Below are 18252 nucleotides of genomic sequence, written 5' to 3'. Positions count from 1 at the left end.
GTTTATTTGTGTAAGGATTTCACAGTAATATTAAAAAATAATAAACATAATGAAAGTGGACTATGTCCAAATACAAAAATCATTTGAAACGTTATATCAGTTAATTGATAATGAAATATTATGTTGATAAACAAAAATTGAAGTTCATTTATCAAAGAGATAAAGTCTACATGGGATAGGATTCTCTACAGTACGTTTAGGATATTCAAATATCTTTTTCTGGGATTGTGGAATCATGTATTCATTATATCATTATCAATGAATTAATTGAATTTAGTTGATCAGAAGTAGAAATGAATGAAGGAAAAGAGACTCAAACATAGGCCCATGATGTCAACTGGTGGCAAATGAATTAGAGACAATGAATACTGGGTGTCTGTTACTCCCAGCACAAAAGATAATTCGTTGAATCTCTCTTTTGGAAATGATCTGGTAGATGGATGTTAGAAATATATCAAGAATCATGTTCTTTTTTTGACATCCTCGATTAAGATTTATTATTACTAATGGACTGATGGTAGAATAAAATAGAAGTAAATAGATAAAGAGGAATGCCCAACTCATCTGCCAATACAGGAGACATAAGAGACACTGTGTCGATCCTTTGCTCAGGAAGATCACCTGGACGAGGGCACAGCAATGCACTCCAGTACTCCTGCCAGGAGAATCCCACGGACAGAGTTGTCTGGCAGGGGATGATCCATAGGGTTGCAATGAGCTGAAAAGAGTTGGACACAGATGAAGCAACTTGGCATGCACCCACACTAATGACACTTTTCATTTTACTTAAAAATATGAATAGTTTGTGAAATTCATGAATTAAAGAATGGACAGATAAAAATTAAAATTACTAATAAATAGCTGCTGCTGCTGCTGTGTCACTTCAGTCGTGTCCAACTCTGTGCAACCCTACAGACGGCAGCCAACCAGGCTTCCCGTCCCTGGGATTCTCCAGGCAAGAACACTGGAGTGGGTTGCCATTTCCTTCTCCAATGCATGAAAGTGAAAAGTGAAAAATGAAAGTGAAGTCACTCTCAGTCTTGTCCGACTAGCGACCCCACAGACTGCAGCCTACCAGGCTCCTCCGTCCACGGGATTTTCTAGGCAAAAGTACTGGAGTGGGGTGCCATTGCCTTCTCCAATAAATAGCTACCAACAAATAAAGTCAGAGAAGACCAAATACGGATATATGCTGAAGATATGCAGTGTGGCAAATTTTATGAACTCATTGAATTCAATATAATTTTCTAAAAGTTTGAGGCTTTTACGTTCTCTTTCACAGCTACTAATTATTCTAGATTAGGTTTGCACCACAGTTTACAAACATTCCTTTGTCGAAAAGATCTAAGCTATTAATTTAGTGAAGCAACCTGAGGGAAAATGTAAGACATTTGCAGGGTTTGAATGTGGAGGGGATAGTGAGTCCATGGTGGTTCGTTTTTACATCTTTAAAGAATGTAGAATTTAAATGAGAAAGAGTCAAGCAGGAACCCATGATGTGAATGTGTCTTGTGATTAATTCATTTCTGCATCATTGAAGTTCATTTCAAAAGGAGATTTGATATTATTATCCATGGGAGTAAGTCTTTAGTTAGATTTCTGTAATTTTCAAGAATCTAATTCTGGGGTTTAGATGGATCCTGGGAACTTGTTACAGTAGTCCACGGGAATAAACTAAAGAATCAGTAGGTAGATGGATAGATAGAAATTTTTGTTCATATAGTTCTGAAGTGCAGCATTATGTTAAGAAACCAGTAGATCAAGGGTATTACCTCTCTGGTTCGGTTAATGTACAGCAGTGTTCTCACATTTGATCAGAATCACCCAAAGGGCTTATTAGATGACAGATTGCTGGTCCCAGAGTCAGCATTTCTGACTCAATACAATTAGTGTGGGTTCCACTAATCTGCCTTCCTAATATGTTCCCAAGTTCTGCTAATGCTGCCTATCAGGAAGCAGTGTTTCTAGAGCATCATTGATAAAGTCAAATATATATCATAATAGTTAGTGGTCTTGCTGTGTATCAGTGCTGAGTTTCAGGTTGCATGTTTTTCAAGAGATAACAAATACAGTAATTAATAAATATCTAAATATTTAATGGAGAAAGGGGGCTCTCCAGTTAGCTCAGACGGTAAAGAATCCACCGACAGGAGACACAGGAGATGTGAGTTCAATCCCTGGGTGGGGAAGATCCCCTGGAGTAGGAAATGGCAACCACTCCAGTGTTCTTGCCTGGAAAATCCCATGGACAGAGGTGCCTGGCGGGCTACTCTCAGTGGGGCAAAGAGTCGGGTATAACTGAGCATGCGTGCACGTGGAGAAAATGCCTCATCCGTTTAACGTTATCTTTACAGACCACTAAATGGGTGCACCTGGACTGAAAAGACCACGATCTCGAGGCTGCCAGTATGTTTAAGAAATGAGTACATGACCACATAGAGGAACAAAAACAAGCACAGATCTGTATAAATGATGAGAAGTGAAAATTTATGACTGATTTGATTATGATTAATTGGATCACTTTGGATGATTTTGAAAACAGTTTGAGCCCCAGTCATCCATTTTTACAGCTCTCTAAATTTTTGTTTTAGGTTTTCCCTAAAGATTCCTTAGTTGATAGCAGTGTAAGCTATTTTCATCATGAGGAAGAGCACACTGGAGATGTAAGTATAATACTAGTCAATAGTTTAGTTCTGATATTGGGTTCATGGGCTTCCTCGTTGGCTCAGCGGTAAAGAGTCTCTCTGCTATGTAGGAGACGCAGGAGATGTGGGTTTGATCCCTGGGTAAGAAAGATCCCCTGGAAGAGGGCATGGCAGCCCACTCCAGTATTCTTGCCTGGAGAATCCCATGGGCAGAGGAGCCTGGCAGGCTACAGTCCATACGGTCACAAAGAGTCAGACCCGCACAATGCGTTCACATTATGAAAAAAAGGCCTACCATGGACCAATGATGGGAATGGAATGCATTTTGAAATATTTTTTTATGATCAAAACACCTAAAAACCACTGAGGTCCATGACAAAAAAATTATGTTTACATCTGTGGAAAGGGAGAGACTTCAGTAATGTTCAAGGGTTGTATTGTCAGTCTTTGGTGCTGCATGAATTCTGATTTTATTATCTTAAATAATTAAATGGAAGAATAAACAAATATGTCAGTGTATAAAATGAAAAGGGTGAAGCATATCTGGGTATGAAAATATGTGGTGAGGCATGAATTACGATTACTATAACTTAGACCCTCATTAAGGAGGTCCTCATTAAGCAGTAAATGGATCAGGAGGTCACAGTTTGGGGAACGACGATAGAGGCAGGGGAACATGTTAGTCTGTTCTTGTTTGAGTCTGAGTCTGAGTTCAAGTAGTTTGTTTACTTTAGAAAAAAAGAAATAAATCACTATAAAATAATAAATACATAAATGAGAAAATGCCATGAGAAAAGCAGGTATTCGTGGGATGAATGTCTCAAGATTTTCTTATCTGCATTGCTTATACTCAGAATGAACTGAACTAATGTAGCCCTTCTGCCATGGCAGTGAATGCTGTATTAGGAGCAAAGAGACAAATGTGAGTAACAGGCCAAGCTCTCATCCTGGTGGGGGTGTCTTGTTGAAGAATGCTCGCTGTTTTGTTAAAAACATGGGTTAAGTATAATCTAAGAAGGTGGCTGTTGCCCATTGTGGAACCCATATCTCACCCACGTTCCTTAATGAGTAGGTGCAAACCTTGGCTGAGAATTGCTGAGGGAAACTATTGTATGTACACATGTTAAGGATACTTGAGGCTCTTGTTCTGGAGGTTCCTTGCTTCTTGTAAATTTTTGAATTAATATTAGTCAATTAAAAATTAAAAATCAACAAGTGTGCAAATGAATGAGGAAAAAGAGGGCAAATCGTGGACCAGCAAAGGATAGCTAGTAGGGTATGAATCAGGGCTGATGGATGGCCTGTATCTGGCACTGAGTTGTCCTGTACAGAAAGAGATCTGGTCTGCTGTCTGGTGGATGTGATCCTGAGGCAGGCGAGGAATGCTAGTCCTAGAATTTAGTCCTGGGCAAAGTTCTTGGACCTTAGTGGTTCGTGAATTTTGATGGCATTATTACTACAAAAAAAATGAATAACCAATCTATTCAATTACTTGAGTAAAGAGGAAGAGGGTAAAGTGTTGTTCAATTATGGAAGACGAGACAACAAATACTATTAATTTAATTTGAAAGTATGAGTATTTTTAAAAAAATAATTGGATCAAGGGTATTACCTCTTTAGCTAACTATCTCATGCATAGGCAGAGATAATATATAGTCCCTGTTAATGCTCTGTGTCAGTAGTGAGTTAAGAGTTGTTCTTTTTTAGGACATGAGACAGAATTATTAACATCAATTAGTATATATTTAAATGACTAAGGAAATGAAATGTGGAAGCAGTGATCAATGGACATAAGGCCTGAATTATTTTATCATCTGCTATGCTTTGCACTCCTCAGGGTGGGTTCTCAATGCTGTTCAAGTTTCAACCATGATTCCTGTGATCAAAAAATTTATGGCTGCATCTATGTGTAGGAACCAGTGTAAGTAATAGTTATATTTCTTATTGAGGTAGCTAATGGTATTCACTATAAGGACTTGGAACTTCCCTGGCAGTCCCGTGGTTGAAATTCCATGCTTCCGCTGCAAGGGCTGTGGGTTCAATCCCTTTTCAGGGAACTATGATCCCACATGCTATGCAGCCAAAAAAAAAAAAAAATATGAAATGTAATGATGGAAGGCCAACCGTAGCCTGACAATGAAGGTGGTATTGGTATGAAGCATGATATTGATTAATTGGTATATTAAACATTGAGTCTGTTAGGAATTTTCCAGAAACCACTTAGGTCTTTGTGATTTACACAAATTAATTTTGTCATTATTTGTGAATGATTGTATTAAACAAAAAATGAAGACTAAGGGTAAAATCTGGACCAATGATGATGACTGGCGCATATGAGTCATGTATAGTGAATGCTACGTGTCAGGAGCTCTGAGGTCCAGCAGTGAATGAATCTGCTAGAAAATGTTGCTTTAGACATTTCTCACGTATATGCAAGGACCTGTTTTTCGACTTATGGTCACAGATTTAAAAAATATTTTTGTAACATAATCAATAAGAGAATAAAGTTAATATGTGATTAAGAGAAAAATAATAAATATTACTATAAATGAATAAATACCTAAATTATGATGTATATGAATGGTAGAAAGTATGGATTAATGGTGAGAGTGTCTCAATCTTTTTTTATCACCTTCTATGCTTGGTACTCTTCAGAACAGATACTGGAGTGGACTTCAGCTTCTGCCACAGTGAAGATTATCATAATGTCTCTGTCAGGAAAGAGACCAAGGTAGGTCATGATCAAAAACCTTGTCTTGGTACGAGTCTTCATTTAAGGGTGTGTTTGGTATTATTAAAAATTCTTAAATTAAAAAGTTAGCTATTATCAATAATAAATACCTATGAAACATGTTGATTAATTGATAGCATGCAACATTGAGATTTGGAGAAGGAAATGGCAACCCACTCCAGTGTTCTTGCCTGGAGAATCCCATGGGCAGGCTGCAGTCCGTGGGGTCGCACAAAGTCAGACACGACTGAAGCGACTTAGCAGCAGCAGCAGCAACATTGAGATTGAATAACAGAAGAGGTATGGTCCATGTGGGAAATGATTGTATAGACAAACTGTAGATTCTTACTCTTGGCTTTTTCATAATGAATTATTTTTTCATTATTATAAAAAATAATAATTTAATAATTAATAATTTGATCAATACAAATATAGACACCCAGGAAGAAAACGAGACCAAAACAGTAGAAATGAACCACATAACAGTCATGATGACTGGTGGTATATGAGTTGTAGATGATGAAAAGTGAGATCCGACACCCAAAATAACGTGTTCAAACTTTAATTTGGAAAGGATTTTATAGACAACTGTCAGAAATACACAAACATCATGTTCTTAGGTTTATAGATTTAGGTTTATTATTAATGGATCATAGATAGAATCATTAGAGAAGGAGGAAGGAGAAAATGAAGCATTATTCAACCATGAGGTGAGGCAAAATATATTACTAATAAATTTTGAAAACACTGAAGCCCATTGAGAAATAAATGGATCAAGTATGTTACTTCTTTGGCTAAGGATCATGTAGACATGGCTAAGTAAGAGTCAGTTCTATTCTAGATCAGTTCCAAGGTTGAGTTTGTTCTCTTTGTTAATAGAAAAAATGTGTATGTGTAATGAAAAATTAATAGGTACATAAAAAATGGAGTAAGTGATGTGGAAAGGAAGGATCAATGTAGATAAGATCCTAATCTTTTTTAATAAACTAGTATGCTCTGTACTCCACAGACTGGACATACTTGAGATGATTTAACCATCTTCCATGATCCCAAGCCCTTTGGTTGCCTCTATACATTCATTAGAAGTATGGAGGCCAGTGTAAGTAACAGTAAAAGTTCTTGTGTTTGATTATTTACTTAAGAGAATTTACTATATGATTAATGTGAATTAATGAGTTAATAAACAAAGAGAAATTGTGCCAATCCTGGATCAATGATGATGACTGGTGGTTTGAATCATAGATGATAAATAATGTGTGCCTGAAACTCTGAGGTCTGGGAGAAGGAAATCCAATACGTTATCTCTTCTTGTAAAGATCCTATAGATAGAAATCAGGAATATACAGGGATCTTATTTTTTTCTGTGTTCATTCATGCATTTTCACTTTATTGTTATAATTGGAGAAATGAAATAATCTATAAATATGTAAATAAAGCTGGATGAGTACATCCTTATCCAGTTGAAAAACTGTGTGGTCATGCAAGAAATACTGTTAATAAATTTGAAAAGAAGTCCAAAGAGAAACAAACAGTGCGTGACTGTTAAGTTTTGGGATAAGAATAACATAGACGATAGTCATAGTCACTGCTCATTTTCTTGTTAGGGACAAGTTTTAAGTTTCATTTTCTTAAGAGAAAATGAAATAATTTAGAGTATTCTAAATTAATGATTGTCTAAATCACTAAAAATGAAATGCAAAAGCAAGGATCAGTGATTAGTTCTCATTTTTTTATCATTTGCTCTGCCATGTACTCCGCAGAATGGATGCCCTTGAGCTGACTTAAGCATCTTCCACGGTCTGGAGCCCTGTGGTTGCATCTGTATGTTAGGACAGTGGAGAACAATGTGAGTACTAGTCAATGTACTTGTCTTGGATTAAGCCGTATTTTAAAAAGATATTATTAAAAATTAAATATCGTAAAAAAATTCCAAAAATCTTATGTCACATACCATTGATACAAAGCAATACGACAATTAATCCATATATGAAGCCCTGAGATCAGTTAATGAAAGAGTTGAGCGTCAGCGGAAATGATTGTTTAGGTGGATGTCAAAGATACTCAAGGGTCTTACTCATGATTTATTTGTGTACCTTATGCTCACTTAAATAATAATGAATTAATAAATGTAGATGTTAGTAGGGAATAGAGCCCTTCCTGGACCATATGACGGGAAGCATGGGAGTCTATGGGAAATACTGCGTATCTGTAACCCTGATTCCTCACAAAGCAAAATCTGGTCAATCGTTGATTTTAAATGACCCCGGAGATGGATGTTAGGAAAGCACAAACATCTTATTTCATTTTGGAGTTTACAAATTTAGGTGTATTAATGATAATCAATAAGCAAACCATTAAAAATGTAAAAGAGCACATAAAAAGAAGAAAGGGAAGCATTGTCCACTAGGAACATATGTGGTGAGGTAAGAAATATTATTAATAAAATTGAAAACATTCATGCCCATTAAGCTAAGCACTTTGCCTTCTTACTGAAAAGGTCGTAAAGACACTGATATGGAAGAGTCAACATTATTGTTCTGGGTCAGTTTCCAGTGTTTCTTTTGTTAAGAGAAAAAAATGCTACACTATGAAAAATTAATAAATGCCTAAATGAGTCAATGAAAGGTGGAAAACAAGGATCAGTGGCAATAAGGTCTCCATTTTATCATGTTCCTGCTCTGTGCTCCTTGGAATGGGCACTCTTAAACTGGTACAAGCATTCTTCCACAGTCCTGAGATCTCTGATTGTATTCATGTGTTAGGGCTGTCGAGGCCGTATGAGTAGTAGAGAAATTTTGGTCTTAGTTTCAATGTTTTGTTTAAAGGTATTGACTTTATTATTGCAAACTGTGACATACAATCAATGAAATCCAAATAGCCCAGTGTGAAATATGGGATTAATATGAAGCATTACATGATTAATTCATATAATGAAAACAGAATAATTAAAGAAATATTGACATGAAAGTGGTTCTATATATGAGATTTCTAAGCTTTTTGGTGGTTCCAATAAAACCATTTAAAAATTATTACTGAATTATGAATTGAGCAATAAACAATATAGAAATAATGAATTAAAAGAGGTATGACATTGAATCGATGATAACTACTGGTGGATTATGAGTTGTGTCTGATAACTACAAGTCTAGACCTCTGAGGTCTAATGCAAAAGAAATGTCTTTTTTCTCTTACATTTTCATTCTTATTTATAATTGAACCAATGAAAGAATCAATAAATATGTCAATCAATGAAGAGAAAGTGTCCGTATTTTATCATATTCTCTCTTTAACACTTTTCAGAATCAAAGTTCAAGCCTTTATTGTGATCAGAGTTATCACTTTCATGTTGCTGTGGGACAGAGACCCAGGGGCGTAGTGGCCAAGACTTCCATCCTGGTTTGGGAGATTGGCTGAAGTGTTTTCGCTGTAATAAGTTCAACCAAGGACTTCCTTGGTGGTCCCCTAGTTAGTAGTTAAGTTCACCTTCCAAGGCAGGGGTGCAGGTTTGATACCTGGTTGGAGAGCTAAGATCCCAAATGCCTCATGACCAAACTACCAAAACATGAAAAGAAAAGTAATACTGTAACCAATTTAATAAAGACTCTAAAAATGGTCCGCATCAAAAAATCTTAAAAAACAAAGTCATGGTTTCTGAATCGATGACGATCCATGCCAGCGTCTGAGTCCTCAATGACGAGTAACACGTGTCTGGAACTCTGAGGCCCAATAGAAATGAAATGTGGTCTTTCTCTTCATGAATTTTCATTGGTTCCTCGATGGTGGCAGTGATTGGAGAGAAGTTTGAGATAGTCAAGGGTCTTTTTGCTGTTTGGGGTCATCTTGCTTTTATTTCATCAGTATTGATGACATGATGATTTATATGATCCAAATGAATGAATGAAAGACCTACAGCTGGGCCTTAGGGGCCCAACGATGAACTTGGGTAGAGGACGAGGGGTGGGCAAGTAACCCAGAGTGTCTGGAAGCCTGAGGGCCATGACAGCACATCCCCTGTAGTCTACTTTTCTCTCTTCATGTGGACAGATATTGGGAATCTATAAAGTCATACTCTTAGGTTGGCTTAGTGAATTTAGATTTCTTGTTATCAAAAGACAGGTCCCTTGAAAGGATATACCTACTAGATTGAGTAGAAAAGGTCAGTTAGTGTCTCCTCTGGACACTTGCGGTCCAGCAAGAAATAATGATAAAAATTGCCTCTGTGGATACACATTTAGCAACAATGCACCTAAGAGGTCAACTACTTGGCAAAGCGTCCTGTAGATGTAGCACAGGAAGAGTCACTTGTATTGTTTGTATCCTCTCAAATTTGAGTATAGTTTTATTTCTAGAAAGCAATCTCTTTGCCTTATGAAATAGGTATTAATGCCTCATGATTCAGAACATGAAATTTGGAGTGGAAAAATCAATGACCCTAAATTTTTTTTTCTCTCTCTTTTTCTTTGGTTTTCATGGACTGGACTCTATTCATGAGAATTGACGCCTTTGAGCTGAATAAACCGTCAGTAGTCCGTGGTCATGAACCTTATGATTGTAGAAACCCGGGTGAGTAATGATCACATTTAAGGGGGTGTATCCAGGAGAGATGTGTGGAATTAATGGTTAAAGAACGTAGAAATCAGTGAAGAGAAGAAGAGACAACACTGGATCGATGATGACTGCTGGTGGCGTATGAATTGTGAGTGATGAATGCGTGATTGGAACGCTGAGGTCCTATGCAAATAGAATCAAGTCCATCCATTATCCTGATGGGAGTGACACTATAGCAGAGGTCAAGAATGCATCAGGGTCTCATGGGCCCTGTTTTCATGCTGGAACTTTGTGTTGAGTAGAATGGACAAATAGAGCAGGTCTTCCCAAACACAGGAGGAGATGTAAGGTGAGAGGTGGAAGACAGTTGCCAGTCCTGGAAGCATGGGTTGAGACAAGGGAGACTATGAATATGGCAAGGACACCTCAAATTTCAATGAGGAAGCCATGGGCCATAAATGTTAGCACTTAGGGAAGATGGCAGGGACAGGGTAAGGAATAGTCAGCCTTTGTCTTATGGCTGTACAGTAAGATACAAGTGGTTTGTTTTCAAGAGATTTCCCACATACCCTAGGTTAAGGAAAGCCTGAATGGAAGCAGGGAGCTGTAGAGAGTGTCTTGACGATCCTGGTGATCTGCTTTGTTTTATACTTCTCAGAGTGAATGCATGGGATCTGATGGAGGGATTCCTCATGGAGCACCAACCTAGGATGCCATCTTTGCTGTTGGAACCATAGAACCTAGACCCACGTGAGAATCCTCTCATTCCTCATCTGTTCTAAGGTGGTAGATTACACTGTTAACTTAGGTGACAGAAAATCAAAGAAGGCCATTTTTTTTTATCAGTTTCTTGATGAACAAGGAAGTGATGTAGGGGTAAGGTGATAGCAAAGGTAAGACAGAGATGGAATGATGTGAAAAATTTCTAGAGACCTATGAGCCGTATGACACCTCATTGGCCTCCTTTTAACCCCATAGTGTTAAAATCGTCATTAAGTGACGATTCATTAAGTGAATTAAGGCATGAATGAGTTACCAGTGTCGAATGAAAAGTCATGGTTTCTGAATCAGTGATGATCCATGCCAACGTATAAGTCATCGATGATGAATAATACGTGTCTGGAACTCTGAGATCCAATAGAAAAGAAATGTGGTCTTTCACTTCATGGATTTTCATTGGTTTCAGTGATTGAGCCAATGAAGGTATCAAAAAGCATGAGTACACATCCACAAAGGGCAAATGTCTCTCTCTGTGCACTCCTTCTCTGCTCGGTACTTGTCAGAATAGAAGCTCATGGTGGTTTCAGCCTCCATGGTGATCAAGGTTGTGAGCTTCCGGTTGCTCTGAGACAGCAAGTAATATAGAAATAAATGGGGTGAAAGGAGATAGCACTGGGTGATTGATGCCTACTCGTTTCATGTGAGCTGTGTGTGATAAATACATTTTGTGGAGTCTGAGGTATTACGTAAAGGGAACCTAAGAATCTGGGGGCAGGCATTTGTGTCGGAATGCATTTTTTAGGAGGCAGGAGACCATTTTGAGCAGTACCTGCTCTTTAACTCTTTTTGCTGTTTTCTAAAGGCAATGGCACCCCACTCTAGTACTCTTGCCTGGAGAATCCTATGGATGGAGGAGCCTGGTAGGCTGCAGTCCATGGGGTCGCTAGAGTTGGGCACGACTGAGCGACTTCACTTTCACTTTTCACTTTGATGCATTGGAGAAGGAAACGGCAACCCACTCCAGTGTTCTTGCCTGGAGAATCCCAGGGACGGGGGAGCCTGGTGGGCTGTCATCTATGGGGTCACACAGAGTCAGACACGACTGAAGTGACTTAGCAGCAGCAGCAGCATTGGTTATTATTTTTCCAATAAGATGTTTGAAATATAATCAAATAATGTTAGTCACTCAGTTGTGTCTCTTTGTGACCCCGTGGTCTGTAGCCCACCAGGCTCCTCTATCCATGCGATTTTGCAGGCAAGATACTGGAGTGGGTTGCCATTCCCTTCTACAGATAATCAAATAAGGCCATTTTAATCCCATTGATAAATAAGTAATGAATATGAAGCTTTCTATTGATTAATGCATTGTGAAACCTTACAATAAATATGAGACAGATTTGAGATGAGAGTTTCTGCAGAGATATATTAGCTATAACAAGGTTTTGTTGAGTATTTTCCAAGTACTGTTAAAATTTTAATTAAGCCTTTCCCCCTGATTTTGTGCCTTACAATTGCATCTCTGTGTTAGAAACAGAAAGCCCAGTTGTCAGTAATAGCCAACTTCTTGTCCTGTTTGTTTGCTTATTTTTACCTGAAAGAAATTTGGTCAAGTTTATCTCGGATTTGTTGATTTCTGCATTTGTGTTATTTGTGCGTGTCTGTGTGTATTAAGGTTACAGTTTGAAATCTTCATACAGAATAACAAAAGTCAATTATAGCTCAGTGAAAAATAGAGAATTTGATGAAATATTAGTTGATTAATATATAAATCAAAAATAGCGTCTAATTTTAAAAAAGATGCTGAAATCACATTGCTGTGAAATTGAACTATTTACACAGTAGTGATGTCCTGGGCTTGTTAGGTGTTTTGAATAATAGAGTTTTAAAATGTTTATGAATGGATTACTTGTTTAGTCAATAAACAAATAGAAATGAAAGAACAGAGACACATATGGACCAATTATGCTTATCATTCCAGGAAGAGTCCTGGAGGATGAAAACATTTCTGAAGCGTCTTTCTGAGATCCGACACAGAACATAAGTAGTCTATGTCCTTTGTTGAAATTGTTTCTATAAGGAGTTGTCTGGAATACAAAAAGATCATATGCTTGTTAATTTCATAGTTATAGTAGTTATTAACAATGAATCTATGATGAAATCATTAAACACATAAATAAACATGTAAGGAAAACTCGTGAAGTTGTTCTCATATGAGTATCTTCTTTTTAGACAAGGTATTGTGAATACAAATTCAAAATTCTGAATCCCGTTAAACTGGTGAGGGTCACCCCTTTGGCTAGAATGCTATAGACATGCTTATATAATAGCCATGTATTTATTCTTTTTCAGGCTAAAGATTGAAGTTTTCTTTTAATCAGTTTAAGAAAAAAACATAGGAAGAATAAATAATGAATAACTGAGTGTGGTATAAATGAAATGCCCCAAGTAAGGGTCAGTGGTGATTTGGTCTCAACATTTTCACCCTCTTCTGTGTTTCGTGCTCCGCAGGATGAATGCACTAGCGGTGATTTAGCATCTGTCGTGGGCACCAGACCTGCGGTTGCCTCTGAAGAATAAGAGAATGGAGATTAATGTGAGTAATAGTTGAAGTTCCATTTTCAGTGTTTCTTATTAAAGAAATTCACTCAATCATTAACGAATGTGGAATAGAGAAGGTATTGTGAGTAGAGAAGGTAGCTGCATTTCTGTCTTGACTATGTTTATATGAACCATTATGCTGATTAACTCTAAATGGAAAATGACTATTAATGTGAGATATATTAAACTAGCAATAATTCTGTATACACCAAAGCTCCTCTGTTTTTAATTGCACTGCTAAAATTATTAGTGAATTTATGATTTATGCAGTAAAGAAATAGAAACATATGTAGAAAAAGAGGGTCAGTATTGGATCAGTGATGACTACCTGTGGCGTATGAGTCATGTATGATGAATACATGTCTGGAACTCTGAGATCCTATGCAAATGGAATCTATTCCATTGTGTTATTTGAAGTGATCCTATAGTCAAAGGTTACGGATATAAAAAGATCTTTGTTTTGGTTATTATGACCATGCATTTTTTGACCATGCATGGTAGATGACCATGCATCATTCTGTTTTTATGATTTGATCAATGAAATAGTTAATTGCAAATTTATAAAATAAACAATGATGACTATAAAGACTTTTCAATAATAAATATATGTGACTTTAGGAAATAATACTAACATAGACTAATACATTAATATGTATTGAAAAGACTGATATCCATTAGGTAAAAACGTCCTAGAAAGATGTTATCTCTTTGGTTAAGAATGATTTGGAAAATGATAGGTAATAATTACTGACTGAGTCAGTAATCAATTTGACATTAGATTCATTAAGGGAAAAAGAAGTCAATATTATCATCATTTAGTAAATGACTAAGTTATTGTGCAAATGAAGCGCAGATTATTGGATCAATGGGGAGAATATCTGAATATTTTTATCACCTTGTCTGCTTGTTATTCTTCAGAAGGGGTGTTCCTGCTGCTTCAGCCTTCACTGTGTTCAATCATCGGCTGCCTCTGTGTCAGGAAAGCCCTAAGGTAAATAATGGGCCAGGTTGTTGGCCTGGGTGATTTGTTTGAGGGTGCTCAAGTCCCATGGGCAGAGGAGCCTCGTAGGCTGCAGTCCATGGGGTCGCTGAGGGTCAGACACGAATGAGCGACTTCACTTTCACTTTTCACTTTCATGCACTGGAGAAGGAAATGGCAGCCCACTCCAATGTTCTTGCCTGGAGAATCCCAGGGATGGGGAAGCCTGCTGGGCTGCCGTCTATGGGGTCGCACAGAGTCGGACATGACTGAAGCGACTTAGCAGTAGCAGCAGCAGCATGATGTTATTAGAAAGTATGAAATTAATAAAAATGTTGCCCATAGTTCAGTGGTAAATATGATAAGAAACATTGTTTTGATTAATAAATAATGTGCAGGATTGAGGTTGAACAAAGTAAGAGAAAGCCTCTGAATGAGAAAATATTCTATAAACTGAGGTTATGAATATGAAGGTCTTATTCCTGGGACATTTACTAAATCATATATTATTTTTATTAATATCAATCAACTGATGATTTAATCAATACAAATATAGAAATGAATGAAGAGAAGAGACTAAGTCACGGACCAATGATGATGATCGTTTCGGGTAGAGTCCTGAACGATGAAAACATGTCTGAAACTCTGAGGTCCAATCCAGAACACCTGTAGTCTCCTCCCTTTTCAAAACTGCTTTTCTAGAGAGAGGTCTGGATTATTCAAAGACCGTATTCTTGTATTGATTTTCTGGACTTAAATTTGTTGTTATATATTAATGGATCTGTGACAGAACCATTAAGTAAATATAAATTAATGTATAAAGAAAAAATAGGATGAACTATGGTCAAAATTGAACACATTTTCTGAGGGTTACTTATTTGACCAAGATTAGGTAGAAATGCAGAAATAAGAGGCAGTTTAATTATTGTGTTTTTTTCTTTACAAGACAAAAAAATTGAGAGAATAAGAAAAAATGATAAATACCTAAATACTGAGTAAGCTTAGTTCTCAATATTTTCCTTATATTGCGTTTTCTGTACTCCCCAGAATGAATGCAGTAGAAGGATTTAACATCTTTCATGGACGCAAGCTCTGTAGTTGCCTCTGTATAATAGGACGATGAAGATTAATGTGAGCAATAGTTGTTGGTTTTTCCAGTTTGTTTTGTTATTAAGGTGATTCACAGTATTATTAGGAATGTGGGATATAGTAAAGAAGGCAGCTGTATCTCAGTGTTGAGTATGAATATCAGTTCAGTCAGTTCAGTTCAGTTGCTCAGTCGTGTCTGACTCTGCGACCCCATGGATTATATGGATTATATGCAGCATGCCAGGCTGCATATAATCCATATAATTGGATAATATGAGATTCTATAAATAAACATTTAATTAAAAATAAAGGTGAATGGAGTAAAACACTGTCTAATTATCAAAATATGTAGTGAGACAAGAAATAACTATTACTGTATTATGGAAACCCTGAATTTCAGTTAATAATGAATGGTGCATGACCGATACCACTTAGGCAAAGGATACGGGTGATAGGATCTAAGTGAAAGACATTCTTCAGGTTCTGGCACAAAGGTGAGATCCCAGTGGTTCGTTTTTGACAGATGTTGTGTGTGTCCTAAGTTAAGGGTGGCCTGAATAATAATGTGAATGTGGAAGCTGGGAAGAGTGGGGATTGTCTCCGCCACATTGATGGTCCGCTTTGCTTTATATTCCTCCGAGGGCGAGCATGAGACCTGAAGGAAGGATTCCTCATGGGGCACCTGCTTAGGATGACATCTTCGTTGTTGGAACCGGAGACCCGTGTGAGCAGAATCAAATTTGTCGTCTTGGGTTGAATGGCTTGTCTAATGTTTATGCTGCATTATTAATATATTTGAAGTATGGTTAAAGAAGGTCATTTTAATCCTGTTGAGAATGAAGAGATTAGTATGACGCATTATATTGATTATTGCCTATGTGAAAAACTGATCATAGGTAAGAAAGACATAATGGTGTATTTTTCTAGAAACATGTGTGTTGGCTGTGTCAATCTTTTGTTGGGTTTTGTGAATCCTAGAGTTATAAATTATAATTAGCAAATCAATGAATTAATCAATTAACAATACAGAATGAGGACCCAGTCTTCTTTTCTGGATCAGTGATGATAAATGCCGGCGTATGAGTCATTCATGATGAATAATACGTGTCTGAAACTCTGAGATCCAGTAGAAAAGCAGTGTCTTTCTATTCAAGCATTTTTATTGGTCGTGATAATTGAGCCAATGAAAACATTGATAAACAAGTCTGCAGATCAATGGAGAGAAGGTTTCAATCTCTATTTTCACCTTCTTTGTTTGATACTTTTCAGAACAGAAGCTCAAGGTGATTTCAGCCTCTGCTATGATCAATATCATTTTCAGGAAAGAGCACGGTGAGTAATGCTCAAAAATTTCTTCTTGGTTTGTGTTGTTTAAGTGTTTTCATAATATTCTTTGAAAGTAGTAAATATAAGCTAAAGGTTAACTATGTTCCAGTGATAAATATGACTTGAGACCATATGTTGATTAGTTGATAATATATAACATTGATATTTATTAATGAAAGGTACAGTCTATTTTGGGGTTAATTAAAGAAGAGTCAGGGATGTTTAATGGCTTGCTCTTTGGTTTTTCTTATTCAAATATTTATTTTGTTATTATCAGTGAAGTAATGATTTAATGGATATGAATATAAGTATAAATGAACTAAAAGTGGGCCCAAATGGACCAGTGATGATGATAGCCTGACTATGGATGATGTAAAAAAGAGTCTGGTACTCTGAGGACAAAACCCATACTCTTTTTCTTTGTTTATTTCTTCCTGTGCACAGGTGTTTAGAATGTACAAAGTTCAAGTTCCTGGACTGAGTTTAAAAATCATTACTGTATCAATGAAAGCACTATTAAAGATATATAGATAATAGATGAATGAAAACAGTGAATTATTATCTAATTATGAACATATATGATGAAACAAGAGATATTAATAAAAACTGCCAACATTGATGTCCGTTTTGAAATGGGTGGGTCAAGGGTGTCACCTCTCTGGCCAAGTATCAGACAGACCTGAACTCTTCAGAGCTGACTTTATTATTCTGAGTCAGTCTCACATTTAAAGTTATTCTTTCCGTTAAGAGAAAACCATGTCTGCATTCTAAAAACGTTATAAATTCCTAAATGACTGGTTAAACGAAAAGCAGATGAAGAGTCAGTGGTCATAAATTTTTTTCTTTTCTTCTCATTGATCATGCTCTCTGTTGTTCAAAATGGGCACATCCACACTTGGAGTCTCTTGTAACGCACCTTACGGTTGTATCTCTATGTTAGGAGCGCAGAGTCCAGTGTGAATAATGGTCAAACTTCTCATCATAGTTTCAGTGACTTTTTCCCTCTGTGTATACAGTGTATTATTTGAATTTCCATGTACAGTAACCAAAGGGCAGTGCAGCTCAGTGATAAGTATAGGACTTTATGAAACATGAATTGATTAACTCATAGATGAATAACAGCGTATCATTTATTGGGATTAGCACATGCGCACCACTGATGCTAGATATAAAACAGTTAAAGCATGAGAACCTGCTGTATAGCACGGGGAACTCTACTCAGTGCTCTGTGATGGCCTAAATGGGAAGGAAATGAAAAACAGGGGGTATATGTGTGCATACAGTTGATTCACGCTGCCACACAGCTGAAACTAACACACTATTGTAGACCAATTATACTCCAGTGAATCAACATATATTCAATATAAAAGTATTAGTGAATTATAAAAAATTAAAATGAGTACACTGCTGTGAGAATGGTTAGTCAATAAATAGATTAGTCAATGAGCAAATAGAGATACACAGCAAATCGAGGGCTCGGTCACTGGGCCAGTGATGATCATGAAAAGAAGATCATGAACAGTGAAAACATGTCTGAAACTCTGAGGTCCAACACAGAACATAAGTAATCTGTTCCCTGTGTGAAATTATTTCTATAGACACATGTCAGAAATGTA

The 18252-nt window shown here is 36.9% G+C and overlaps 1 long non-coding RNA gene, 10 other non-coding genes and 1 pseudogene across 41 annotated transcripts in view; all 12 read left to right on the top strand.

The window, feature by feature from the left end:
* Positions 1-18252, top strand: part of LOC147348947 (uncharacterized) — a 117293-nt gene that overhangs the window by 74470 nt on the left and 24571 nt on the right. For 5 of the 31 annotated variants that reach the window (XR_015150277.1, XR_015150273.1, XR_015150272.1 and 2 more), the window contains exons 17-30: positions 2355-2406; positions 2592-2663; positions 3500-3567; positions 4483-4566; positions 5301-5376; positions 6386-6475; positions 7137-7222; positions 9869-9939; positions 10583-10674; positions 12623-12685; positions 13153-13237; positions 14161-14233; positions 15952-16034; positions 16580-16642. This is a non-coding gene — a long non-coding RNA (uncharacterized LOC147348947). Of the gene's footprint in view, positions 1-2354; positions 2407-2591; positions 2664-3499; positions 3568-4482; positions 4567-5300; positions 5377-6385; positions 6476-7136; positions 9018-9868; positions 9940-10582; positions 10708-12622; positions 12686-13152; positions 13238-14160; positions 14234-15268; positions 15353-15710; positions 15805-15951; positions 16035-16579; positions 16643-17080; positions 17173-18252 lie in introns of those variants that run through there. The other 26 variants (XR_015150258.1, XR_015150257.1, XR_015150261.1 and 23 more) reach the window with 22 other exon arrangements.
* On the top strand, positions 321-395 carry LOC147348974 (small nucleolar RNA SNORD113/SNORD114 family). The gene has a single exon (XR_015150773.1). It is a non-coding gene; the product is annotated as a small nucleolar RNA SNORD113/SNORD114 family (small nucleolar RNA).
* On the top strand, positions 4953-5026 carry LOC147348973 (small nucleolar RNA SNORD113/SNORD114 family). The gene has a single exon (XR_015150749.1). It is a non-coding gene; the product is annotated as a small nucleolar RNA SNORD113/SNORD114 family (small nucleolar RNA).
* On the top strand, positions 6583-6655 carry LOC147348972 (small nucleolar RNA SNORD113/SNORD114 family). Its single transcript, XR_015150750.1, has one exon. It is a non-coding gene; the product is annotated as a small nucleolar RNA SNORD113/SNORD114 family (small nucleolar RNA).
* Positions 8469-8540, top strand: LOC147348971 (small nucleolar RNA SNORD113/SNORD114 family). The gene has a single exon (XR_015150756.1). It is a non-coding gene; the product is annotated as a small nucleolar RNA SNORD113/SNORD114 family (small nucleolar RNA).
* LOC147348970 (small nucleolar RNA SNORD113/SNORD114 family) lies at positions 9029-9103 on the top strand. Its single transcript, XR_015150766.1, has one exon. It is a non-coding gene; the product is annotated as a small nucleolar RNA SNORD113/SNORD114 family (small nucleolar RNA).
* LOC147348969 (small nucleolar RNA SNORD113/SNORD114 family) lies at positions 10039-10110 on the top strand. Its single transcript, XR_015150744.1, has one exon. It is a non-coding gene; the product is annotated as a small nucleolar RNA SNORD113/SNORD114 family (small nucleolar RNA).
* On the top strand, positions 10988-11062 carry LOC147348968 (small nucleolar RNA SNORD113/SNORD114 family). The gene has a single exon (XR_015150746.1). It is a non-coding gene; the product is annotated as a small nucleolar RNA SNORD113/SNORD114 family (small nucleolar RNA).
* LOC147348967 (small nucleolar RNA SNORD113/SNORD114 family) lies at positions 13553-13624 on the top strand. The gene has a single exon (XR_015150737.1). It is a non-coding gene; the product is annotated as a small nucleolar RNA SNORD113/SNORD114 family (small nucleolar RNA).
* Positions 14806-14877, top strand: LOC147348966 (small nucleolar RNA SNORD113/SNORD114 family). The gene has a single exon (XR_015150761.1). It is a non-coding gene; the product is annotated as a small nucleolar RNA SNORD113/SNORD114 family (small nucleolar RNA).
* On the top strand, positions 16363-16437 carry LOC147348965 (small nucleolar RNA SNORD113/SNORD114 family). The gene has a single exon (XR_015150739.1). It is a non-coding gene; the product is annotated as a small nucleolar RNA SNORD113/SNORD114 family (small nucleolar RNA).
* Positions 18121-18188, top strand: LOC147348964 (small nucleolar RNA SNORD113/SNORD114 family; annotated as a pseudogene).

Source organism: Bos grunniens, chromosome 21 (genome assembly GCF_055505025.1).
Source record: "Bos grunniens cultivar Pamir isolate PY7600 chromosome 21, Bosgru_T2T1.0, whole genome shotgun sequence".
Lineage (NCBI taxonomy): Eukaryota > Metazoa > Chordata > Mammalia > Artiodactyla > Bovidae > Bos > Bos grunniens.
Note: the sequence above shows the minus strand (reverse complement) of the source record. Positions and strands in the feature narration are given on the sequence as shown.